This window comes from Homalodisca vitripennis, chromosome 1, assembly GCF_021130785.1.
Source record: "Homalodisca vitripennis isolate AUS2020 chromosome 1, UT_GWSS_2.1, whole genome shotgun sequence".
Lineage (NCBI taxonomy): Eukaryota > Metazoa > Arthropoda > Insecta > Hemiptera > Cicadellidae > Homalodisca > Homalodisca vitripennis.
Window position 1 is genome coordinate 142,118,604 of NC_060207.1, and position 18,421 is coordinate 142,137,024.

The 18,421-nt window shown below is 32.5% G+C and overlaps 1 protein-coding gene across 3 annotated transcripts in view; it reads right to left on the reverse strand.

Moving 5' to 3' along the window:
- LOC124372502 (atrial natriuretic peptide receptor 1) overlaps positions 1 to 18,421 on the reverse strand; it is an 884,633-nt gene that overhangs the window by 576,488 nt on the left and 289,724 nt on the right. The window contains exon 1 of one of the 3 annotated variants that reach the window (XM_046830906.1): positions 16,136 to 16,416. The exons of the other annotated variants lie outside the window; for them this stretch is intronic. The gene's annotated coding sequence lies outside the window, so the exon portion shown is untranslated. Of the gene's footprint in view, positions 1 to 16,135; positions 16,417 to 18,421 lie in introns of those variants that run through there. 3 annotated transcript variants of the gene reach the window in all.

Consider the following 18,421-nt stretch of genomic DNA (forward strand, 5'->3'; position numbering starts at 1 on the left):
GATTTTAAATAGTGGAAATTTTTCATAATGGAATGACTCGAAGTGAAAAATAATCAGGAATGGAGAACCGTACGGTCTTATCTTTGCTTGCCTAAACAAAGAAATAAAAAATGCTGAATATTATCTTATAAACTTAGCAGTTTTAACTCTTAAATGTGTTTACCAATATCTTCCGAACGCAAAACGACCGTAATAAAACACTATTTGAAATTTACACATAAACATACTACCAAGTCAAAGGCCAATCTATATTTGAAAGATGAGAGAGTCTTTACGAAATTACCTAATTAAACTTTCACTCTGTTCGGCTTTATCTTGGAAGGCAATAATGTGCAAAAACAGATAAATTAGTTCATATTTTCACAGTCAAGATAACTAAGCGAGTTGAGCAATCGGTGTATGTACATGTTTTCACCTAATTGTCTGAGTGACTGAATAAACAACGCTGTTTAATGTTTGTAGGCTGTTGATTACATTACATGCTAATGCTATTTTGATATCATTATATAGGATCAGTCACTAAACTCCTTCCAGGATCAGAAAACACTAGACTGAAGCTAAAATTAATTACTTGTTGTCAAATACGAACAAGAAACAGTAATTTCACTGATTTTTAAACACCAGTTAATTATATTCTGATTATTATAATGGAACGTGTACAATGTATAAATTTGCCTCGCAATTGTTTTTCTAAAATGTATTACAAATTATAATTATAACAAAATTTGCATAAATAAGAGCAATTGACTTGATACTGACGATTCAATTCTAGGGAGTAGTTTTAAAATACCTTCTCTGTGGTTATGCTCCACAAAGTATAACTCAAGGATTGTTTAATATACGTTATATATTGCTTATGCTTTGTTTAAGTAATTATGTTAAATACTAGCAGTTACATGCGGCATCTTACGAACTTAAGTAACGTAGGCTTTGCACGTGTATGAGCACTTCTGTTCCAGCGAATTATATTTTCGACAATAGTGTTGTATATATATATATATATATATACAAAGGCCTGAGAAGCATACTTCTGCCAATAGAACCTAGGTTGGGTTTTATAACACTCTTTAAATTTATAGGAAAAGTTAGATAGTAACTTTGTCTTTTATATCTGATACTTATTATTTGGTAAAGATATACTTCAACTCTATATGTTTACAAAAACTTTAGTTTTCTTATCTGAATATTTTCTTACTCATAGCTCAGAGCTTTAGTTATCAAGCTTACTCTATGATTTCAAACTAAAAATGTAAAACAATAGAAAATAGTTGTTAAATTGGTTGTGCTGTCATGAAGTTTACACAAAACAGATGATTAAATTGAAGAGGCTCTTTCGATTAATTTTTTACAACTTTAGAGTCCAAGATGAGAATTTTAGCTACTTTAAAGTCCAGTGCGGTGTAGCTCTGAGGGATATTTTGAAATAAGAATAGACCTATATTCATACCAAGGACCCAGAGAATGTTCAAATAACAGTTCAGTACAATCGCTTGGACAGTTTACGGGAAACATAAAAGACACTTTCGCACTTATAATATTACTAGGTTGTACTTTAAAATGTAGATAACACTATGGGTTCAATTGCATGATTTAGGTATGAGGACAGAATATTTTACACATACAATTCTAAAAACATAAACCATGAACCCACATACTCGTATACCGTGGCCGTGATACGGGTAGGTTAGATTAACCCGTGCTCCTATTAGCATAATACCTGTAGCACGTGATCCGGTAATTATCTCGAGGTGACATTTGCATGGATTAAACACCCCTCTGAGTCAGTCACTAGTTCACAGAACTATATTACGGAATAATGTTACCTTGACAGGACTGACAAGCACATTACAATAAAGCAATATAATATTATTCATTTTTAAAGACTTTCCGTTTTAAAGTATCATAATTCCAAAAAGACAATAATTTTTATTAAATTATTAAATTTTATGATTTTAAGTTGCCATTTTCAGAAAATCAAGGTCTGGAATTTTTAGTATAGTTTCATTTGGGATACCATTTCATTTAAAAAAATAAAGGAAATCGGAATTTAATCATTTTTTAACAAAAACATGTGTCTATATCATAAATGTTTAAATTTTGAACTCCTCGTAACTCTTAAATAGGTGAGCATTACCAATAGGATAATTGCTCGTTTTAAAAATATTTTAGCTTTTTACCTGAAACACCATATTTAAGGTAAAAATATTAGTACCTAAGTTTTTATACGTTCAATGAAAGTAGAAAGTTATTTAAAAATACTATAAAAACACTGGTCGAATCTCATTAGAACCGAACTCTACTACGGTCTTCTAGATTACTGTGATGATTAATACAATTTTAATACAATCCGTTTTAATTACTAAAATCTTTGAGATTACTATTATTTAGATATGCTTCTTTCTATTTTGGTCAATAGCCAATATCCTTGAACGGCATAATACATATTTTATACATCTCGTAGATCTTAATGAGTAAATGTAGGACATTCTGGAACACCATGTACATTACCGAGCTGCCAAAACACGCGCCGGTGCAGCGTTGAGCACGAGTAACTTGTGTAATCTACATATCGCAATTTACATATTATTACACAACAAGCTATGTTATACGCCAAGAATTGTGTACCGCCAGGTTGTAATAAAATTTGTGAATAAAACATTTTCTTCCATTAGAAATGTGTAAAGACCTAGTGGATTAACGTATGTCAGTTACTTGATGCATACTATTGATTTTCTGATAACTAAAATCCAAAATTATTATGAACTACTGTCTTTATTAACCTAATGTAGGACAATGTGGCCACTACGTTCCCTAAGGTCAGCTAACGACTATTGAAATTATATGTCAGTCAATACCTACACTAAGTAGTCAGCTATGACTACTGACATCAGTAACGCTTTAACGCCAATACCTGATTTTTAAGACAAATATAACCAAACATTATTTAATTTGATGTTAAATAACATTTAAATACCACAGATATAACATGTTAACGCTTATATATTTAATTGTATAATTTCATTAAGCATTTTAATATTTTGAAACGCGTATTTTTCATTGTGATTTGTTATTCGTTCGATATTATTGGAGTTTTGGTAAGTCTTTAACGTGAATTAAAACCTATAATCAATCTGAGAAACAATTACTTTGATTTATTGCTATTAATATACAATAAATTTTGATATAGCTCACGAAATCCATGCCTGGTCCAATAGTTTCTTTAATGATTTGTTTGATACTGGTTGATATTGTTTTATTTTGAGCCATAAACATTTCAACAATAAATTCATTTATTTACCAACTCTACACTTACGATTTATAGTAATCAAAACTTGTGATGGTAGTGATTTTTAATACAAATAATCGTAAAATTACGTTTTTTAACTAATAGAAGATAAAGCTATAATTGTTTCGACATTTCAATTTGATTTTTTTTACCTACGGTCAGTGTTAAAGTTGGTTTTGTAGATATAACCAAGTTCAAAATCCGCTTTAATTCTTTCCTGTTTCACTATCTCTATTCCAGAGTAACTTTTAATATAAACTTGATTTTACTGTGTTCATCCTCTAATAAGTGAAACCGTTCGTAATTCAGCCCAATGGTTCTATTTTCACATTTAAATTCTTTCTCTGAATAATACAAGAAGGTGCGTTTAGAATATCAATTATCCTATCAGCCGCACAATTATTGTAATTCACCAGAGAGCCAATGTTTACTCTAATTAATTAGTTCATGGTAATTAACATTATGCGAGAGTTGAGGCCACAAAGGTTTGTATTGCGGTTTATTAATTCAATAACTGCCTGAACCACTTTATGATAAACTTTATTTGACAATCTATAGAAGTAATTGGAGATTAATAATTACATTTTATAGGGATGTTAACACGCGTGACAAAATTAAATTTCCGTTAATTACAGCAAATAGAGCATTCATTATAACAACATTGCTGGTAATTACTTTTGTTAATTTGATAAATTATTATTAAATATTGACAGTAGAGCTATACGTTAACACTCTTCATATTTTATAAACCCATTGTAAAATATTTAGTTGCTCTCGATATAATTTATATTTGAAATACTCGTAATACCACTAAATAGTTCTATTTCATTATATATTACATTTTACAATCATTCTAACTGTTCTGCCTAGTTATTACGTCATTTTAAATATGTAAAGCTCAGAACTTTAAACTTACAACGTAATATTGTTTCCTGTACTTTGTACCACTACCATATAAACTGGCTTGTGTAATGTATTATAATGAACCACGCCTATTTTGTAACCAAATCGCAAGGCTTTATTTAAATTGGCCTTATTACGTTTTGACGCCAATATGAAAATAAATAAAAGTGAAATAGATTCGAAATAGGAGAAAATTATGATTACAAGGTAGTCAACAATACTAACTCAACATAATTAACTCTCGCTCCTAGGATAACTAAACAAGAGACTTGTTCTTCAGTCCTAGTGATCATCATATTTGACTACTGAAAGTTACGAACCTTCCTCTTAGACCTTCAGTTTCGTGTCTTCTCAAATAATTGACTTCTAGTTCGCAAAAGGTAATACGAACGACGCTGAATTCACACGCCACTCGGTCTTTAATGACAAGCAAGACGCGACTGACATTGAAGTCTTAAAGCTGCCTCTCTATTAACAGGGTGTTCATAAAAGGATGTAACAAACTTATGTGGCTGATAATACTCATCATTTAGAACAAAATTCAATTCAGATTCAAATAAACATATGACATTTCATATATTCATATGGTATTTTTTGTTTAAAATGATGGTACTATCAGCCACAGAAATATGTGACGCCGTTTTGTGAACACCCTGTATATATCTACTTTCAATAAATATTGAATGGCACACTCAAAACATCCCTTAAATGTGAAACCCAAAACTATAATGAATAATAACAAACATTATAACTACTTTACATTGGTTCTACTACCTCTTGAGTCTCAAGACCTAGGTCAGTCTAACATACACCTGGAATGTGTTTGTCCAGATGACTACCAGTGTGAAACCCATAACTATAAGACACTGTACGTAACAAAAGTTCATATAAAAGGATATTTTAATTGGCGTTTCTGCAAGTTTCCATTATGTATGCGCCTATGTAGTTGCAGCGCCTTAAACTAACCTGATTGCAATGTTAAGGATAGCTACCTGACTACCACTTTATAATCCCTTGATCACCAAACAACAGCTTGTCATTCTGAGGCTTTTAAGATATGGCCCAATATGCCGTATGTTACATTGACACCAAGATGAATAATATCAAGAAACCCCACACACTGCTAATGTCCTATTAGACACGTCAAACTTACAGGCATAACGTGCGCTATGTCAATGTATATTAAAAGGCTAATCCTGAATCAAGTATAGGTGACGTGATGATTTGATGTGTGGAAATTAGCTACATGCTAATTCCTTAAGATGAAATGTTTGTCAGCTAACATCATTAGTAGACCAGCTGGCAAGGCAATTTGGTACTCAAGTTGCTGACGTCTATATCTTCTAGATGTTTACGAGGCGAAGACAGGTTTGAAAAGAAAGCGTCAAATTTAGAACGTGCATTCATTTTCCCAAGTTCAAACTACAAATCTCTCTTATTTAATTATGTGTTAATATTAAATAAAAATAAATAATATCCTGATTTCCCGGTGCACCTAAGAAGTTACAATTGCAATTATTACGATTACTGTACCTTACTACAGAATAGTAAGTACATCTTGAAGGTTAACATATTAAATTTAACTATTCTAATGCGTACTTTAAATTGTTCATCAACGTTTTTTAAAAATAAAATCTAATTAGTAACTGTTTCTAGTTCCTCTATTATACTAATGTGATACATTAGATAAAATACTGTAATTGTATTAATAAACAAAGAATGTTCACTGTTATTAGATTTTAGGTTTATTATTTACAGTGTAATCGAGTTATGTATGTATTCCTGATAATTTACGTTTTATATCGTTGTTTATTTCTTCCCAAAATTGTTATTTCTCAGACCACGATCTAAGTTTATCACATTGTACTTGCATGAGTGCTCCCTCGATAATACACATTCTTAAAATCTGGTGTTTCGTTTAAGTGCAATTGTTTTAACTTTGAAATAAGGCGAAGTTTATTTGATTAACAGAAAAAGGAAACACTGTTTGTATGTAGAATTACCCAATAGCCTTAGCCATGGAAGTCGAATCCTTTCAGTTTTAATAACATGTAGATAGGTAAAAACAAGATTATAAGCTTTGACTGTGAAGCCATAACTCTGTCCTGCGTTAATATACGTTTTAGTTTGTTTGCTTTCATAAGTATGTCTTCGCAACTTGAAGTTTCTTCCCTTTAATACTGCTATTGAACCTTGATATTAGAATATTTTTCTGAATTTCTGGAAAGGAATTTCTGTCCTTTATGCTGCAATAACAGACGATGAGTACCTTGGAGATTATAGACGCAAGAACGCTGATGTAAGACATAGAACATTGTACTTCACGTTGGCTATGTGAAGCTGTCGCTGTTGAATGACAACTTTTATTCTCGTTTTATTTTTTCTTCCACTTAAATTTCATTGACCTCATTCAGTAATAAGTAGCTGCTACTTGTATCTTTGTTTCCATAGCCTTGCAGTATCAAGATGCCACATGAAGCACGTTTTAGACATTAGAGTATTCTAAGAATGTCTGTGATTAATGATGGAAGAAATGCTGATTCATCACGTTATGGACGAGGCCAAAATGTTTTTTTTGTCCCAGTATTAGATTTATCATCTGCGCTGAAGAGGCTTCAAGCATTTTCGAGTCTATTGAAGTTCTCAAGTAACATCTTTATGTTCAGATTCATTACATTATTGAGATGGGAAAAATATTTACCAATAAAGAAAACCAACAAATTAGAACAATCAATGGGTAATCTTACCGTTATAAAAATTTAATGTTCTAACAAATTTTCGTCAAACATGAGATATAACTGAACGTTCAGGGATTATAAATATATAAAATAGGCTACTAATAGGAATATCTCAAAATTATAATACTTTGGTCATTTAGAATATATGTACTCAATTATGTGAGAACCATGAAGACAGACAGAGTACAGGGTTCTTTGGAGAAGAACATAGAGTTATTTATGATTATGTACAAAGATTTTTCAATTCCAAATTTCACGCTTTTGCATTTACATTCATATAATAGTCTGGCAGGTTTATTTTAATCAAGTATTCATTTTGTTTAATAAAGTATGGCATAAAGTAAACTTGCTTGTATTGTTTCTTCGGCAACAAACTGAAACTTTTTTGGAAGTCTATACTATAAGTATCGTAATAAGCGCAATGTTTATTATATATGCTGGTTAATTAATTAGGAGTAAAAGCCACATATTGGAAAACTTAAGGAATTATTCCAAATTAAATTTTAATTTTAATAGCTAGATCATGAGTAGAGAAATGTTTGCACTCTTAATACTCATTATGACCTCATATACTGCACTTTGCTTCACTTTTTCTCAAAGAAACCTGCTAGATGATGATCGTCTGATCTGACAATCTCACTGGCATGGAACTGTTCGACATCACATTCGAGATACTGCACTTGTCCTGTTCGTAGGCACAAAAAACGTCTCTAACTCGAACAGTAAACTCGTTGATTTTAGTTTTAGTGCATTAATTTGAACAGCATTTTTAAAACAATACTGTATTGTATAATTAACAATTCTACTAAATATCATTACAGCCGTTTTAGAATTATAACACGTTTCTAAAAATGTTTCTGCTCACACTTTCCTCATGAAAAGTAATACATATAGTCAATACTTCTTTGTGGCAAATAGACAACGCATCAGATATTAAAAGGATGGCGTTCACAAAATATTACCGTTTCCACGATAATTCAGAAAGGTTTTATTATTCGAAGTAAAAATTACTGCTCCTTAAATTACAGACAGTACAGTTGCAGGTCTTGTACTTTTTGTTGCGAAAAAACATGCTCAGAATAGCATCAATGTCAAATAACGCGTAGTAGTTTCTTTGAATCTTTTAAACTAATACCAATAAGAATGTTCCCTTGCAAATGCTTATCGATTTGAAGTTGGCGACATCTGTAGCGGCGATTTAGTAGCAATAGCTTTTTGAAGTACATTTGTCATTCTTTATTTTTAGTACATTCTCACACAAAATATTTTTAAATTAAATTATATATTCAAAATGTATCTTCTTGTAAACTTTCGAGTTATTTTTTAATTGACTCAGCTTTCAATACAAAATACAAAATCATATAGAAATAAATCTATGTAACTATAGCAACATTGTTAATTTCGCGCGTTTTCACTAAATTACATTTTTTTTAATATGCACAAATGTTTCATTGGAACTTGCAGGATTTCATTGGAAAAAGTCATCAAAAACACCTACTCCCTGAAAGGAGACATTTATGCAAAACTTCTCCCTCTGTATATAAATAATGGCTAAATGTACTGTATATTCGACCACGTGGCCGAAGGTTGCATAAATTCTGTGTAGACCAATTTGCGTGAAAACATAAATCTGAAACGAATAGATAAGCAAATTATTCAATTATGTAAAACATTGGAACACACGGAAACAAGTGGAAATAGATGATATAACAAGCCTCAACATTTTAAAAATATATATTTCTTTTTCTAGTAACTCCTATGGTTCTCTTAACTTTGAGTTGTATAAAAAGAGTCACTTGTGTACTAGGAAGTTTAAAATTCCTAGTTCAATGCTTCGGTAATTATTTCGTACACACTGAATAACTAATTAAAACTGAATTGTCACACAAATTTGTATTTATCTGAATAAAAATATACGTGCTACAAGGTTTTACATCCAAACTTCCATTTACGGTGGTCGCTTCGCGTTTGTAACATCTTATCCAAATTATGTTCCCCTGTTATAGCCAATGCCCTAATATTATCTCTACTTCTACAAACCATTTAACTTTGAAATAATTAACTTAACTTCAATGAAACCCCCTTCCAGAGCGCATTATCGCAGTTTCAAAGAAATCTTACAATCTCGGAGGCACCTTTTAATCCAGAGATTTGTGAAACAACTGTAGAACAATAGTAACGAGATGTTCACTGGTAACCTCATCGCTCTGCGGGCACTCTTTTTCTAAGAGCGGGCTTCTATTTCAGCGGTATACTCATTAGTGTTTTGTTTCTACAGCCTTGCTGAACAGCATTTGCCGTTAATTGGTTTTGAAGCGGCAGTTCCTTTTTATGTTGAGCTGCATACTACTTCACGTAAATCGCCCAATACAATATTAGTCTTTAGATTGTGTACTATTTTCCATGATATATTTTATATGTTTAACCCACTTAAAGCGAATTAAAAAAATATTTTTTGGCGAAAAAATTACAGTTCCTTACCTAGAGAAACATACGTCAGTGAGAAAGTCTATGCCTGACGCCCAGCCAATATACAGCAGTGAATGTTTTAATTTAAATGTATAAGCATTTTCTTACTGACAAACTTTAATTTATTCCACTAACAATCACAGTCATTATTCCTCAAAAATATTTCCTAACTCAATCAAAGTCTGAATTTATTCAACTGAAAACCAACGAGAAGCTGACGAAGCGGCAGAAACAGTCGTAGACGGGTTATAATGAGAGCTGAGACATGTAAATGGCAGCCACAATAATACTCGAAATGAATAATTCATGTAGTGATAAAAATGGAAACAGCTCGGTGGGTCTGGCTGTGAACGCTAGGTTTATCATTATGCTTCTATTTATAACCCAGGCAATGTCAACGGTGTTGTCTTTTCCTGTCCGCAATCGCCAGCACAGACGCGAGTATTTATGGCCGAAGATAAGACCAGTGGCCACTCGCCGCAAGGGAGATTATTTTGTCAGTATTGACATGAGCCTTGGACAACATTTGACGTTTGGAGTGAACACTACCGATAAGGTAAATGTCTTGTAAGGTCAGCCAAATAAATACCTAACCGGTAGAATAATGTAACGAAAAACCTAAATATACATGTCACCTTAAGGGTATAGGCTTCCTTTTTAACAAACGTCATTTGAAATAATATTTTACTGTCAATTCCCTAAAGAATCTGTCCAATGAGCTGTAGTGAATTTGTTTAAGTGATTTATATATCGAAAGTTTCACTTTTTAACCTTTACTTTCATTCTCCTAACCTTGCAAGGTAGGAGTAAGGGAGACCACATGTTGCGTAACAGGCTCCACTAAAGCTGTATTCCAAATTTTAAGTTTACAATTCATTTCATTCCCCGGAGAGGTTCAGTGGACGGACAGACACTCGGAGAGGAAAGAACATTGTACAGCCTCGTAGCAAACACAAGACAAAGTTTGTGTGACGGCCTTCAATGAAACACAAACAAAACCCACTGACACAAATTACGCCGTCATCAAACTCATTGTTGTCTATGTAGGTATAATTAAGTTTCATGCACAATTTTAAAAACTAAAGATGAAATCAATCTTCAGGATAGTTAGGATACTTAAACGCTACAGCCAAATCCCATAGAGGGCATGCTAAAACGTAATGCCTTATCTGGTAAATAAATCTGTGTTATTATGACACATTTTCAAATTAAAAATGACTATAATCAGTTTGTTTACACATTTTTTATTTTATAATTTTCTCGTTACCATGATGAATACCCATAATTCTAACGTAAAATTATCGCTCGGCCAAACGCTGAGGAAGAATGACTTCCACAAATATGTTTCCTTTATAGAAAATGAAGCTTCATGCACAACTTCAAATATACAGACCAGTTAGTTTTTGAGACATCTTGCGGGTAGACAGGCATATAGAAATTGTCCTAGCCACCCGAGTGATAGGCTTCGCTAACGCTCAGCTAATGGTTAAATTTGCGCAAAATTATTTCATTATAACTTTCAAGACAAAAATATTATAAAATAAAACAATTTGTTTTTGGATATTTTAATATTATGATATAAATTAAAAATTCCAAGATACTATCGTTAGGCCACGTTTTGAAGCATATGTAACTGTTATAGATTGAAAATGTTTTAACTAAAAAATAGTGTAACAGTTTAGTTTTACGCACATTCTGCAGAGAAATTGTGAAGACAAGAACCACCCCTGAGCAGGGCGCACCGACGGGGGGGGGACGAACGGGTTCGGTTCCCCTCCTCCCCCCAAAAACATTTTATTTCAGAAATAAATCCCCTATTAGTTTATTTTGGATTAAAAATAATATTTATGTTGGAACTTGAAATAAATTATAATCAGATATATGAATTCAAACTTTATAACTGCCTATTTTAATTTACAAAATACATAGCACTGCACATATAATTCAATTTAGTTCAAAACGTAATATTTCACCGTCAAGTGAGATTAGTTCCTAATTACTATTTCTTGAGGGTTCTCTCTGTACTCTGTACTTTCAGTAACCGAGTGCAAAATGTACTCGTTCTGATGTAAAATAATACATTACAAAATACTCCTAAAATGTTTCAGTTACTGTTACTTCTAAACGAGTCCGAGTACTTTGTACCAGGAAAGGTGGTACAAGTGTAAAGTATCTGTATTGTTAAGGTAACCTGTAACGGGTACTTTCGTTTAACGACGACTTGTACTCTTAGAACGACGAGTACCCGGTACAAAGTATCTTTTGGAGTAGTTCCGATATGATCAGTTGTCACGGTAGTAAGTATGTTGCCAAGCTCTGAGCGGTTCTGCTATTTTAGTTTGGTGTCATTCGTTTTTATTACGAGATAACACCGCCCTGGACAGTGTGATGGTTTGCGCGTTAAAACGAGCAGTTGCCGGTTGTGATAAATTAACAAAACGAGGTCAATTTAATCTGTGTTACAAATTATAAAATTTGTAATAGTAGTTTACAAAATTAGATGCCCAATGACGAAGAACTCCATGACTTGACCAACGTTGAATTAAGAGGTCAAGAATAAAAGTTACGATGGTATTTTGATAACAACTATTCCCATACTATTCTAAGATTCCAAAACATTACATACTCAATTACAGTACTCTTTTATATATCTCATATAAACATTTAATCATTATCGAACCACAAGTTTTCGAGTTATGAATGTTCAAAGTTGCAGTTTGGTTGAAAGTGCCAAAAAGCCGGCATATTCTCGTTGTCATTTATATATCATGGAAGTTATTAAACAGTTTAATATGTAGAAATGCAGAATTGAAAAGCAAAATTTTAGTCTAATTCCTGTTACTGGACCTCTATTAGTTTGTTACCCGAGAGTAGACACCAAGATTTAGCTTTGGTCTTTATTTGTGATTTAAACTTAACTATTTCGTCCAATATTTTGTTAATGTTTAGATTAAACTTTGTTTTAGTTGAGTAGTGTCTGACTCCATTAAAAATAGGTTTTTCATCTTATATGTTTTCTTGATTTTTATTATTTTATGAATAGTTTGATGTACAAAATAAGTATATTTAAATTTGGTAAGTCACTCAAGTCAATTGTACAACGTTATATGGCACAAGGTTGATTTTCCATTTTGTATTCTTATACTAATATAACGTATGGAATATTGAGTTGTTGCTCCATAGTTTATTGATATACTGCTCTTTACTCTCTTTGCCAGTTATGAATATAATCAAGCCTATCTACAGGATTCTACTAGTAATTTAAAGCTCTGGTTACTTAGGTAGGGTAAAGATGTTGCACTCCTTAGTGAGGATGGTGCAAACTGTGGGTAAAAGATGTTAAATCAAATGCATCAAATAAAAACCTATAAAAAAGGTGATGATATGATCAAAACTTACAGAGTAGCAGCAAGAACTAAGAAGAGGAAGCTGGAAGAATAATAAGGGCTTTATAGAGCTGGAATTAATGATGTCAGAATACACACAATATTTCCTCTTTTGGTTTGATTTCCGAAAAACTTCAAAATTTCAACTTTAATTAGAGTTTTTTTAGTGCTTACTTTTCACCAAATATCTCTTCCAACTCCTTTGTGTGATATAGCAGAATTTACTCAAAAGTAGGCCTAACCATTAAAACAGTATAATTTCAAAAATATACTAGTTTTTACTGTTATTTTTATTTATTTATCAATTCATAAGTACTATACCCCCACCTCAACGGTGTACCTGACACCCCCAGAGAACATTTCTGGGTGCGCCACTGCTCCTGAGAATGACCGTGAGTTAATTACTCATTAACATAAATGTAAAGATAACAAACGCACACTAAATATTTCATTAAGCTAACATACAAGGTCGTGTCGTGCTGAAAGACCATAAATCTAACATTAAAATTAAAGTAGAACCAAGAATACTCGATCAAATAATACATGAAGGTAAGTAAATAAAATATTTCTAAATTTTAATTGGCATTCAAAAATAGAATAGAAATAGATAGTTACCAAATAACTGTTTAGTACTGTAAAATATTAAAATTACGAACAGATAAGAGTGAAGTTAAATTATACACGTCTACATTTTTGTAACTGGATGAAATCAGCCTGGATAAATCAAAATATAATTTTCTTTTCGACCTAACTAAAGAGAAGGAATATGATCACAATTTTATAGACTACAGGACAAATTTCAATTTACTATTGCAAGTTGAATAAGTAAACGATATTTCAATTTCATTTAACAACTATTGCATTAATTGGATTTCACAAAGCTTTTATCAAGCTCGTTTTCGGCCAGATTAGAAATAAGCGGAATCCGTAAGACACTGTTATCCTCTCCCCATTAAAGGTCTTTCTGTTTCTGTAATTTCAAGTCGCAAAAAATATTTTAAATTGTAGTTCGTTCGACTTTAATGGGAAAATAGAGCCCAACAAGGCCTCTTTGGAGACTTGCAAGGTAACTTAAACTACGGCGTATTCTCCAACACTTTTTTGCACTTTCAGCAGCGAATCTGATATAAACAAGAAAATAATAATAGGAAAAACGATTATACCCAAAGAGAAACACAAATCTTACACGTGGGATCCTTTCACCCATCACTTCTTATGCTGTTCTGTTAAAAACATACTGTGCTGTTTGTAACCTACTTTTTAATATATCGTTTAAACACACCCTGAATAATCAGTGTTCATACTTTTTTTCGCCCCAAACATTTATAGTATACAATGGTTGTGTATACTGTGTCACTCTTAATCCTTCCCTAAAACCTAAATGATGTTTATTTGATTCATTACAAAAAAAATGTTACGTATAAATAATTTATGAACATAACATGCAATTTATTAAACCTGCTTGGCGCGTACTAATAAATTGCAGTCTTTACAATTTTTATTTTTATTCCAACCTGGTATTTTTAAAACACAAAAACTTGGTGTAATTATAAAAATATATTTCAGATGTTTATGAATATTTGTATTTAAACTTTTTCACTGAATTGATAATTATTGTATAATTCTAAATGCGTGCACTCAGTTTGTTAATAGAACAGATCAAGCTATTTGTAGAGCACCCTATGATTTCAGTTCCAAATATGACCTAGATTTTATTAATTTTGATGATCATTTGATGAAAAGAGATTTGTTTGTATTGAGTGAACAATGGTTGTTTCGAAGCGTAATCTTAATTTTTTAATTGAAAACAGAACAAAGACCTCTATAAACCGTAAGTACACCACACTTTCCATGTGAAGTAGGTCTACATTTATTATACCAGATTATCCAAAATAATACTCAAACCATTAAAAAGAAGACGAATACAAATGTTCAAACATCATGGTTCTGCTGCTAACCTTCAATAACTGAAAATATTGTGTTTTATTAGTCTGCCGGTTACATAAAACTTCCCTACACATATATTCATTTTGATCAACTATATTGAATTATTAGCCTAGGCATTTCGTCGCAGCATTTATTTATAAAATTAAGATTCGATGACCCTGACTCATTAAAAAATGAATCGTTAACTTCTTTTAACGATCTTGATTATTCAAAACCATTGGAAAGACAACTGATATGTTTGTGAGGTAGTAAACTCATCAATTTAGTTTACCACATTAAAGTGTTGTCTTTGCTTTAATTTTGAGGCTGATAAATACTTTGTTATTCATTAAAACTGTTTACGTAAGTGAAGCCTTGAAATAATAGTTATTTAAGGTTAACAAACATACACTCAACTTTAACATTTAATTATTAAAATTGTCTATGATAAATCTGTTATGCGTAGCTTAAAATCATATTACAGAGTAATTACTTGTTGATTTTTCTGGGAGCCGCATATTATCTTTAGTTAATGAAAATCAAACATCACAAATTGTAACATCATGTCTTCAACAGCCATTAATTACCATTATTAAACACAGCTACAGTTTGCTTGGTAAGGAAACATCACAAGTCTTAAAGTATACTAATCTAATAGGTATGTACTTATTTTAACTTATGTTGCAATTTTAACAATGTTCTACACATTGTTGTAATTTTGTGTACACCTGCTTTGTAAAATGGTAATGTTAGTTGGATAAGTGTAATATCCTTTTATCAATGAATGCCAATTAAATAAAATTGTTATGTAATCCGTGGTTGAAAATAAAATTATAGTTAAATAAAAAAGCCATTTGAAATATAAAATATTTTATTATGTCAGTAAAAATTGAGTTATAGGAAGGACGTTCGTGCTTATAAATCATTAACCCATTTTGCTGAAAAACTTATAACTTAGGCTCTATGTAGGCCTACTTAAAATCTTTCGAGGTGTGATAATACATGTTTTTAAAATATATAAATACACATGAACTGTCGCTGTATATTTTCAAACCATCCCGAATACATAGTAGATGTCTAAATTTACTGATTATGGAGAATATTAGTCCGCATTGTTACTTCTATGTTAGGAAATAATTCCATACATAACAATAATGTTACAAAATTTTTTCGATAAATTATTACAAACATGGACAGGAGGCAGGATTTCGAACAAAAGTAATTAAACACTAAACAAATAAAGTTAATACCCTTTTGCAGGTGTTGAAGATGATGAACTCTCCGTATCGTCGAATTTAACACAGAGTTCGTCTGATTTGAAAAGAAAATGTTGATATCAATTAAGAAACTATACAGGATAGAAAACAGGTTAACTATTAATTAATACAATAGGACAATACAGAGCTACAGTATAATTTAGAACTTACCACATTGAAAAAGAAGTGCAGCAAACGTCCAGGAATGAATACACAACAGCACAGATTCCACAATAATTTTTTTCACAATAAATGCAGATTTTGCACTATAAAGTGCTAGTGACAACCTCAGAAAGCTGAGTTAAAAGCACAAAATACACTGTAAAAGCACCAAATTTGTATCACATAGGATTAGTTGATATCACTGGAAGACGCACGTGTCAGCGCTGGAAGAACCGCACGCGACTGCCTCCACTCCGCCCGTGACCGCGCGACGCGACCGACTGTCGAGAGGCGGCCCGAGTCTCCCGCCGGGGCATGCGTGGCGGCCGCCGTGGTCAAGGCGATCTGCCGCAGCCGCAGCATCAGCTGGCGGAAGGAAGTTCAACTGCCATTAGGTTAAAATGGTCGGGCCCGGTCCCTGACCCCAAGAGGTGCACACATGTCTCGTGCCCCGTCTCATCTCGTAATAAACCATTTTGCACTGCATTATAATAGTGTGAAGAGCAAGATTTTGGGTTGGCCCATTACAAACAGATTTAGGTTACAAATGCAGGCAAGATATGGAAGGGTATTTCTTATTGCAGTACAGGACATTCATCGTTGTCTTGTATTTTCGGATTGTTAGTTAGTTATTCTCGTCCTACAAACCTGTATTTTATTAAAAAGAAAAGGTCGACTTTGTGCATTGCTTTCACTATTGGTGTTCCTACACTAGGTACTAGTCGAGACTTGAAATTATTGTAAATCAGAAGAACAGGAAGCGTCACAGTTCATTAAATCTACTGAGTACGCCCATTTGTTCTATGTTACAACTGCCAAGGACGAAGGTCACCACTATTCTAGAAGTATCTGCTTCTTAAAAGGCCTTGACATCACTTCTATTTGGTGTTACTACAAACTGAGGCTCCATTAAAAACCATACAATATTTAGACACAACCTTCATACTATTTCTTGATTTTAAATATTTTTAAGAAGATGAAATCACCGGGTAGCCATTCTCAGGATAATTTACGTATCGAGGTCGTGGCTACGCCTCTATTCGTGAAGGGGAATAGAACGGCAGTCTCTATTTGTTTCAAAATTTCACTAACAACTTGATATTAAAATGTTGAATGGATTTATGTGTATGTAATTGGTCACTTGTCACTTTTGAAAATTACGGTTATATTCTTCCCGACTTTCTTGAGTTGGGAATATTTTTGCTGATATATTAGCAAAGAGGTATATTAAAAGAAGTTTTCAAAGTACGTGTAGGCAAATTTATGTTCTTACGTAGTGCATAGTAATAGTTACAATGACGCTCGAAACAACGTGTTCAATGATATAGACGACACTGCTCCTTTGGTATCTCTAGCAAAGTGTGCATACACACTTTTGAACTAAGTATTAAACCCAAAGTTCGGCAAGTGGTCTAGACCACTCTCTGACCTTAAAAGTGCACAATCACCACGTTTGTGTTTGTTCTCTCTTTCGTCATCTTGTGGCCACCAATCATCATATGCCGTAGCGTAGCGAACTATTTCCCTTTCTCCCACTCGTTAGCTCCGTTACTACGTCATGTCTGAGCGCTCAATTACCAGTTTACCAGCAAATTGTATCTCATTTTCTAATCCCGTTTCCTAGTATGACTGTGTTTATCTTTTTAGATCTTATGTATTTCTGTGAGAGAATAGCTAACAGGTCAAGACACCGTGATTCAAACAGCCTATCACGCAGTATGTATTACCGGACGTTGATCTCTAAAGGATAGCCGCAGATAGTTTCCCGACAATTTCCAACAATTTTATCTAAAGTACCATTCAAAAATCCGTTTAATATAAAAAAACTAGAGATAAAAACTTGTAAGTTTCTTTAAAAGTGTGCCAAAGAATGTTTTCTGTAATTCATAATAAACCATATATGATGCAGTTGCCATGACTTAGTAGCTACTTTTGTAATGTCGCAGACTTTGAAATCCATCACAGGAGAAATTTGGGTGAATTTGGATCAAAAGTCTGTTAGGTAACGTCCTACTACAATATAGGCGTAGTCGTAACAAAGTTGCAACTGTTCTAACATTCCGAATTATATCGAAGACTAAAACACCTTCTCTAACAGCTTGTAGTAGGTAATGTTTTAAGAACATGGCACACAAATGTATACCAGACAGAATATTACAAGTAAGTGGTCACCCTCTTTAAAAGTGATAAAACAAAGAAATGGAATACTAGAGGGAAAAACTGGACCCTCTCTTTGACACTGTTTTTAAAAGCATTATACAGAATTAAAGATTATACCTAACAAAATTTTTAAAT